The sequence below is a fragment of the Acipenser ruthenus genome, chromosome 29, assembly GCF_902713425.1.
Source record: "Acipenser ruthenus chromosome 29, fAciRut3.2 maternal haplotype, whole genome shotgun sequence".
NCBI classification, from domain to species: Eukaryota; Metazoa; Chordata; class Actinopteri; order Acipenseriformes; family Acipenseridae; genus Acipenser; species Acipenser ruthenus.
The window spans coordinates 23,098,985-23,108,720 of NC_081217.1; the positions used below are offsets into that span (position 1 = coordinate 23,098,985).

Here is a 9,736-nt window from a genome sequence, read left to right on the forward strand (position 1 = left end):
ACCCACAATCATGCCTCTTTCCAACGCTGTTACATCTTTCCCCATTTTTGATTTCTAACAAAATAAACATGTAAAAGATGCAAAAGAAAGAACCGTGCATTCATTTCACTATAGGGCCCCATTCAGCTCCAGATCATGTTAGTATACCAACATGATTGGAACTCTATTAGTTCCAGAAAGGGTCACAGCACAGTCTGTTATAGTGACAGATTATTAAAACCTTACCAACAGACAACTACATTGGTTTGAATCACAGAACACAAGAAATTAGGCATTAATAGAAAACAGCAAAGGTGTCTGAAAGACATTCATACCTGGGAAGCCAATGTCACAATCATGACTGAAGAAATACACAGCCAGCTATCCCTAAGCAAAGTCCTCTGACACTGGAAATGTTAGCAGAACGCTACAGTTATTCTGAACCATCATAGTTCAAATGATTCATGATGAATGTGTGGCAGAAGCACATCCTGTTTATACCACGAATGTTTACATTTTCTATAAACAAGATACCAGTAAGAATCTTGCAGCTACCCTGACTCATTTGAAGGTACAGTGCTGTACAGTTATCTATGATAGAAGACTTTTGAAATGAGATGAATATGGACAGTATAGAAGGGACAGAGAAGTTGTTGGAGTTCTTGTTTTGTCTAAAATGGTTTTGTAATTTCCACTGCACTGAGGCGACACTCGAAATCATTTTGAGAGGCTTGTCAGGGATTTGTCAGGGTGTGCAGTCTGTGAAATGAGAAGGTCACTGTGGGCCACTGAGCAGTGTAAACATTTATATTAGTGTGCCAAGTGAAGTGGCATCCTAATTAACAATGTGCATGTACACAAACACACACACCATCCTTTCTGGTAAACAGGTGTTCTGAATATAGGGCTTTTTTTTATAAAGTCCTACGAGGGCAGTTTATTAGAAATGATATATTTCAGCTCTATGGTGGAATGGAAAGGGTTCTTCAGGTACTGTGCAAAGTGACTTTGAATGATCGAGTGCTTCAGAATGCTTTTGGTTCAAAGCATTAAGTGCCTTCATCTGTGACCTAAAAAGACCCTCTCCCCCCTGGTTTAGCAAAGACTATTCCATTTTCCTTATTGTAAATGGCACTAGTAGGGCTTTTGATTTTGCATGGTTTCTTCCTAGGAAAGTGTCATTTTTCAGTCAGTAGTAGAAGCATTATACTGTAGACTTGAACTCAGAGTGTGTGTACTGTAATCAGCTCTGACAGAAGCGGATGCTGTCTGAACTGTGGACGACCTATCAAATGACAACACCACACCTGGACCTGGCATCAAGGGGACTGAACATTCTTTATAGAACAAAGTTGCACTAGGATTGGTTTTTCAATGTGATATTGAAGTATGGGATCAGGAGAAAGTCGTCTTGAATAACCTCAATAAAACATTAGGCAGCCATCTTTTAACTTTAAAGACCAGTAAATATATAATGCTTAGAACTTTAATTGTGAAAGAATATGAAACTGTTCATAATCTCAGGGAGCTCTTTAACTACACTCTACAGTTTCCAATTTCCTGTAGTTGACACAGCACAAGTTAACTTTCAAAATATGGAAAATTACCCAAGTTAAAAAAGGAGTGAGCATTGTGATGAGGTCTGATCAAATTAATGCAGGCTCCTCGTCACAAGCAATAATCCTCAACAGCTACCAAGAAGCTAACTGCCTGCTGAAGCGTCCTGTGGACCCCAAGAAGATGTGAGCGGAGGTGTCTGCGCTCTTCTGCTTAGTAGAGAATGATGTGCCTGATGAGCTGTGTACTTCCAAGTGCTGAGGCGCCTGCAAGTCCTTCACCACAGAACAACTGCAGCTTCTCTGGCCTCTTTGGACTTTGTTAGATTTAAATCCAACAGCCAGTGGCAAAAGGCCAGTGCATCAGTCCTGTCTGCATCCAAGCCTTTGGGAGGGTCGTTGATTATTTATGAAATGCTTGTGGTTGAGGTAACACACAACAGAACAGCTGCTCAGTGGTACTGCAGAACATATTATTAATTAATCAATCAGCACAGTAAGCAAAAGAACTGGAAAGGGGAGATTTAAAACCTCTTTCTGGAGGGACTCGTTTCATACAGTGTTCTTTTTAAATGAAAAAATGGGAAAACTTGCCTGTAATATTTTAGAATGACAAAACCAATGAAAATCAGGACTCTGCAGCATTAGTATTTGTCTGGAAGGCTTTGCTTCCCAGCTGCTGTTTGGTCAGGTTTGAAGTTTTATGAAGTTCAAAGTGAATCAAAACAATCAAATCTCTTCTTCATTTAATTTGGAATCACACAAGCGGTGCTGTAATTAAATTGGACTGATTTGTAACTGCTGTCTTGTGTGCCTTAAACTTGCATTACCTAAATTAACTTGTGAAGCTTGAAAGCAACTTCAGAACGGATGTTATATAATTCAGTCAGAACTTCTACCACTGTAGTGATCCTGCACTGCAGTGTAGCAGTGCAACAGTCAAACTAAGAACACATTGTAATATATAGAGGGGAATGTTTTTATTAATTAAGATGCTTAATGAAGATGCAGAAACGGTCTTGTGCTGTTTGTGTACAGTGATTAGCCACTGGGGGAACACTCGGGGAAGCACTAAAAGGGTGAGTCACACATTCAGGACAGCGCAGGTTCACGTCCTGGCTGTATGAAGTCTTCTCTGGGGATTCCCGTGTGGTCAGGGACTGTTGAAAATAACAGTAAGGGGGCCTTGTTTACCACATTCAGGAACACTTGAATTACTGGACATTGTCTTGGCAGTTGACCTTGTCTGTACAGAAGCACCTTTCAATACTCTATTGAAAGTGCAGGAGACTACTGTATGTCATTTTTTCTGAAGTGATAGGGAATGTCAAATTAACCACTTTGCATAATTAAATTAACCAGTCAATTCTACAAACACCCCCCTGTCCCAATTATCTAGGCCAATACAGATTTGACTGCAAAAATAACAGAACCTGTTTATAGATTGTATGACCCTGTCTTTCAGCAAGAACATATTTAGAGTACCGAAGAGAGACTAAATTGGGGGTTTTCACAAGAGAAAGGCCTCCCTCTCAACCCATGATTACCAACAATAGGTTGCCTAGCACTTGTTGCTAAGATACAGAAAGAAAAGAGAATCATGCTGATAGAAAAACTGTCATACTGTAATGTCATCTGTATTTTTAGAAACATGTTTTATGAATCTGTGCTTTCAGAAGGAGGGTTTACAAAAGACAACTTGTTTCTTTATGGTCAATTTATTTAAATATATATATATATATATATATATATATATATATATATATATATATATATATATATATATATATATACACATATATACATACATACATGCACACACACACAAGCTTCATCTATAATATAGTTACAGTAAGTGCAAATAATGCCACTAAAAGACAAAATGAATGAGGTTGCAGCAAGTTATATCAATAATGACATAATAGCAGTGCAATAGTGCAAGGATAGCGCATTAGCGGAGGATCCAGTGTTGTGATGCGTCAATCAGGGGAGTCCGGTGCCTATGGGGGCAGTACGGGGGTTTAATACCCAACGAAGACTATTCATGTGCAGAATGGTTTCATTCAGTTAGCCCTCTCAGTTACACATCTCTCCCGAACGAGCTCAAGATCCCAAGGAAACACTTGCACAATAAAACACTCAACGCGGGTATATATCTTTCAAAACTTATCAAGTTTGTGATTAGGAGGCAGTACAAAAGTAGGAAAGAAGGATAATATGAATACAGCATGAAATCAGCACATGAATCTCAGTAAGCAGTAATGGTCTCGCTCAATCCCAGTTCAGTGTAAATGTCAATTACATGGCAAAGCAATGCATTCATTGTGTACAATGTGTCTGTTCTACAAGAACTCATTTTATTCTTCACTCAGTAAATATAATATGAATATGCTAGCAGGAGAATTGTTTGAGCGAGTAGGAGTCAGTAAATAAATACAAATCCAGTGAATTCTAATAGGATACAACACAATCATAATCCATTATTTATCAATCTGTTGAAAATATATCCTTTAAATTAGAATGACAGCACAAAAACATTAACACCCAGTGATCTGTTCTTTAAGATAAGACTCAGCCCCCCCCCCACCCTCTTATTCAAATTCATAGATCAGCTTTGATTGGCAGTGTGATTAATCAATCAAGGGTTAATCAATCCAGGTGATTATAGAAGTCTGTAACCAGCTGAGCACTTTGGTTCAGGAGGAGCTCAGGAGTGAGAGCACACTGTATATGCGAATATACAGTTCAGAGCTCAGGAGTGAGAGCACACTGTATATGTGAATATACAGTTCAGAGCTCAGGAGTGAGAGCACACTGTATATGCGAATATACAGTTCAGAGCTCAGGAGTGAGAGCACACTGTATATGCAAATATACAGTTCAGAGCTCAGGAGTGAGAGCACGCTGTATATGCGAATATACAGTTCAGAGCTCAGGAGCGAGAGCACACTGTATATGCGAATATACAGTTCAGAGCTCAGGAGCGAGAGCACACTGTATATGCAAATATACAGTTCAGAGCTCAGGAGTGAGAGCACACTGTATATGCAAATATACAGTTCAGAGCTCAGGAGCGAGAGCACACTGTATATGTGAATATACAGTTCAGAGCTCAGGAGCGAGAGCACACTGTATATGCAAATATACAGTTCAGAGCTCAGGAGTGAGAGCACGCTGTATATGCGAATATACAGTTCAGAGCTCAGGAGTGAGAGCACACTGTATATGCGAATATACAGTTCAGAGATCAGGAGTGAGAGCACACTGTATATGCGAATATACAGTTCAGAGCTCAGGAGTGAGAGCACACTGTATATGCGAATATTCTTTTTTTTTTTTTTTTTTTTTTTTAAGGCTACAGTAAGGGGACTTTTGGTTTGATTAACTTCAGTAAAAGTGTGCATCCTGCGCTTGACTGTGGCAGAATTGAAGTGGTATCTTTTTATAAAAAGTAAATCTCATCATGGCATTTCACTGTTTAAAGTCGACAGCACTTCTGTTGGTTGACAGAAGCGACAGTAATTTAAAAGAGTGTGAAGTTAAACAGATTAAACAGAAAACTCTGAGATGATCCAGTGCTTGCTAACAGACTAAGCCTGGAAAGTGGTGTAATAATGATGAAGCTCTGTGGATTCACAATGGAGCATTTGTGAAAGAAAATGAACCATGTACTGAGCTAATATCTCATAATTACTTGTCTCTTATTAAGATACAGCAGCATTCAGTTTCCAGCATCGAGGTCTTCTATCATTAAACTCATTACTCACATTAAGGAGTGTCATGTTCCTGAAAAGTTTATTCAAGACTTGATAGAGGAGTGGCCTCAGCCTTTCATTTGTCTGGTCTAGGCTGTACTGCAAGACACACAGTGCAAATATCCAGAAATATTCAGAAAATATGTGAAAATAGCCTTGAAAATAAGGTTGTGTTGAACAATAAATGCAGGTAAGACAGCTATGGAGTACTGAAAGAACAAAGATGAAGTCCTTCAGTGGCACACCAAGGGGCTGTGCAGTACTGAAAGAACAAAGATGAAGTCCTTCAGTGGCACACCAAGGGGCTGTGCAGTACTGAAAAAACAGAGATGAAGTCCTTCAGTGGCACACCAAGGGGCTGTGCAGTACTGAAAGAACAAAGATGAAGTCGTTCAGTAGCACACCAAGGGGCTGTGCAGTACTGAAAGAACAGAGATGAAGTCCTTCAGTGGCACACCAAGGGGCTGTGCAGTACTGAAAGAACAGAGATGAAGTCATTCAGTGGCACACCAAGGGGCTGTGCAGTACTGAAAGAACAGAGATGAAGTCATTCAGTGGCACACCAAGGGATCTCACGAGATATGTGAATCACAAATAGGATTGGAGATGACAGGGCCTGCAGTGAATCATAGAAGCACATGGCCTATTCCTGTCATTCAACTCAGAAGGCATTTCTTAATTGTCGCTTTTAAATAGTTTTCTTACACTTTGGCTGGCATACATTCTGCCTGTTCCACACATTTCAGTCCCATTCAGATTTATAGACATAACTTATTCTCAAATCCCCAGTACTGGGTCCAAGGTGAAATGTGTCCATTTTGCATCGCGTGCTGCTTGTAGAGCCTGGAGAATGAAAGCTGAAAGATATTCTGTACTGGAATCCTGTGCATTCGTTCTACACCGTGGAAGACTTAATCAACATAAAGACTTAAGAACTCAGAAATCACATTTACTCTAAATAATGAAGATCTTTGTACACTTTAAATGAGGTCCTGGCCGAGACTGGAAAAGGACTAATTAAATCAAACAAACACCAGAACACACTGTACATTAAATGAATCCATTAATATTGTGAAGAGAGTTAAGGAGTCTATTAAACTCAAACAATTAGAAAAATGATTATAAATGTCACTTAACATTTAAATCCAATCTTTGACTAAACTGCAGAGAATCCCAGCTGTCAGCTTTATTTAAAAGGACATGGAGTGAATAAAATAATTCCAGTAAATCATACCGAATACTAATTACTGTCTTTGGCTAGGTCTTACTTATTCTTATATGAAATCTGCACACATTATGGGAAAGTAAATGTATGTTCCCTCTGTGCAGCAACACCCCACAGCAAAGTGAAGGTCAGTGGGTGTACTCTGATCCCAACCCCAGCCAGTCACCTCACACCCAAGAGCTCGACTGCAGATTTCAGTAAGCTTCCACCCCTGGAAGGAGATAAGAATGGGAAGCAGAACTCACTGCAACATTGAGAAAGACTCTGCCACTGGAAGCTCCTTTTAATATTTCTAAAATTAACTAGCATTAAAATTGGAATACATTACGAGAAACTGCTGCTTTTGAAACTTTATATTCATGAACTAGCCATTAAAAGCCAAATAAGATGGTTTCTGTGCCAAATCCTGCACTGAACCAACTTCAGATTAAAAGGTCTCTTCTGGTTTGCAGGAAGCTTTTGTTTTTGATCCAGCAGTGAAAGCTATGAATTAGCTTCCATGTTTGGAGGCTCATTGTGACAGAGCAGAACCGGACACAGCCTGGTCCGTGGTATTCAGATGGACGGAGAGCTGGCCCTCGGAAATAGAACAAGCGTGGCAAAGTCGATGCAATTAACAAACAGCTTTCCCTGCTTCTGAAAACTAGGCCCCCAGGCTCCTTTATTTTATAAATGTCAGTGGAAATGAGTCTCAAAAAACAAACATTAGGCATGCAATTAAAACAGAGACTTTATATCATTCTCTAGATTTTCCTAAATGAGTATTTGCCCAGTTGAATAGCATATTGTTTGCATAATTATCTATTAAACTGTGCAGGCATCAGGACCCATGCCTCATATTAGTTGTGCTGCTGTTCCAGATCAGAACTTGCATAGACGCCACAAGGTGCTGGAAGGTGTCAAAGGAATCCATTCAGTTTTTAATATTTCATGCAACTGGTGCAGAGAAGTAGGCAGAAAGTGGCAAGGGAGTGTCTTTCCAGGATGGTGTGTACAACATTTACTGAAGCATCTGTATTTAATAATTACACTGTTAGTACTGATTGTGGCTTAAAAAGGACTATCAAAAACATAAGAATTAGTGACCTTCAAAATATGAATTAAACTTATGTTTATTGTACATTTTACCTTTTGCATAGTTATTGAATTGCATGACAGGAAAAATGAATTTCATTTAATTAGTGTTATCCTCTTAAATTAAAATATTGAAAAACATGCAACAGCAACAAAATATTTCTGTATTGAAAATCTAGTACATTACGCCAACAGGGGCAAAGAAATGCTTGATTTGCCTACTATTTTAATAACAGAAAAGAAGTGTATTCTAAAGCAACATTATTCTGCGGAATAGGAATATATTAACACACTGATCCTAATATTTCATGAGCTTGTGTAGGTGATGAGATATGAGCTTTGCAAAAGCCAATACATCATACTGTAGTTTTGGATTAGTATTTATGTTAAAATGTCTCTCTCATGCCAAGTCATGTAGGTATCGGCGAGGCTCAAGTATAAAACTTGTACACCCATAAAAGGCAACAAAGCAAACTTTCAGAGTTTCTTTCTCTTGCCCACAAACTCCATCTAGTGGTCCCTGCAAGAACGGCTGACATTTGGTTCACCTTGTTCTGTAAAAAGGACTCTCTGTATTGATTACAGCCCCCCATCGTGCGCACCTCATTAATGTGTTGTAAAGGACACTCAGCCACAACAGTGAAGTCCATTCAATTACTGTTCATTTAGGAAATGTCTTGAAGCAGACAGGAGCACAGATTAATGGGAATTATGACTGCGTTAGACTAATAGACATATCATTTGGTATGTTTTTTTAATAAGCTTTCCAGCACTCCCCTACAGTTTCCTTTAGCATCACACTTCTTGAGTTCCATTCTTATTTCTCCTGGCCCCACACCTTGTGTTTCATGTTCTGTATTTGTTGGTTCAGCCTGATACAAGGTGCCAGCGGTTATGGTTTCCTCACAGATGCTCTTCCTGCCTGCCACAGATGCAGGTTGGAGTGAAACTCTGGAGTTGTAATGGACTTGTTGCAACCCAGGCAATTACAAGAGGCAATCAGGATTCTTGGTTATATATCAAGTGTATGCATTAAAGTGATTGCATAGCTGATAAAATATTCCCATAAATCTTACATGATGTGCGACACTCAGTTTTGCAAGAAACATGTGATACAGTGAACATGCTGCACTCCCTCGATTTCACCTGGAGGGTGGCACTGACCCTGCCCCTTTAAAAAGCTTATTTCCTGTCTTTAGCCAACCAGCTGCTGCAAAAACATATTTCTTTCAAAAGTGAACACTGCATTCATACCTGTTTTGGTAGTGTGGCTAGGCTGCTGTCCTCACAGTCACGTCATTTCCAGGGTTTCCAGGCTGTAGGCAGACTACTGACACATAACATGCAGTGAATAAGTGTTCTGTTTTTCACTGTCTAAACCACAGCAATAGGGTGACTAGCCCTTTAAATACAAACAAAAAAACACAGTGTACAAAATTCAAAGAAAAACCTGGCTCACTCTGAGCTCTACCTTAACTTGGGTGATTTCACCCATTTATCCCTGACTAATTCCTGTTCCCTCTTTCTTAAACCAAAAGGCAATCTTTAGTTTTACCTTTGTATATCGTTTCACTGCCTTTACACCTTGGTTTCCTTCAGCAGTGCAACCACACCCCAAACAAACACCACCAACCAAGGACTGTTTGAACTGGTCTTTAATACCAGCCTAGTCTAGTTAATTGTAACCAGCTGTATAATTAGCTAATTTGTTATACCCAATTGACCATTGCCTTCTGGGAGATGTAGTTTTCTGTCCCTCTGAACTACTGAACTACATCTCTCTGTCTCCAGTGCACCTGCAGCGGTACACGGGGTATACGCTCCTAGTGATACAGAGACCAATATATCTCCCTTCTGCTATTCCACCCCATACTTTACCACACTCTCTATTGCTGTTTCATTATCTACCAGTCTTACTAACTAATGTACTTTTTTTACCACAGGGTCTACTTCTGAAAATACTTCTTAAAACTGAATTTGTGAAATGAAAAGTATTAGAAATGTAAAAGTACTGTGCATTTTAATGATTTTTTTAAAACAGTTTCAGAGACACCAGTAAATGACAGTATATTCCATGTGCAGAACTGTACTAGTGAAAATGTGTAATGCCACTACATTACCCTGTGCATTTCAAACTGCGTCCTGAA

General features: G+C 39.3%; 1 protein-coding gene across 3 annotated transcripts in view; it reads right to left on the bottom strand.

Moving 5' to 3' along the window:
- The window catches only part of LOC117417595 (potassium voltage-gated channel subfamily D member 3-like), a 114,971-nt gene extending 105,748 nt beyond the window's left edge, over positions 1 to 9,223 (bottom strand). For 2 of the 3 annotated variants that reach the window (XM_059003933.1, XM_059003930.1), the window contains exons 1-2: positions 9,145 to 9,223; positions 8,844 to 8,916 (exon numbers count right to left, since the gene is read on the bottom strand). The gene's annotated coding sequence lies outside the window, so the exon portion shown is untranslated. Of the gene's footprint in view, positions 1 to 8,843; positions 8,920 to 9,144 lie in introns of all 3 variants that reach the window. The other variant, XM_059003931.1, reaches the window with a different exon arrangement.
- Positions 9,224 to 9,736: the final 513 nt, after the last annotated feature.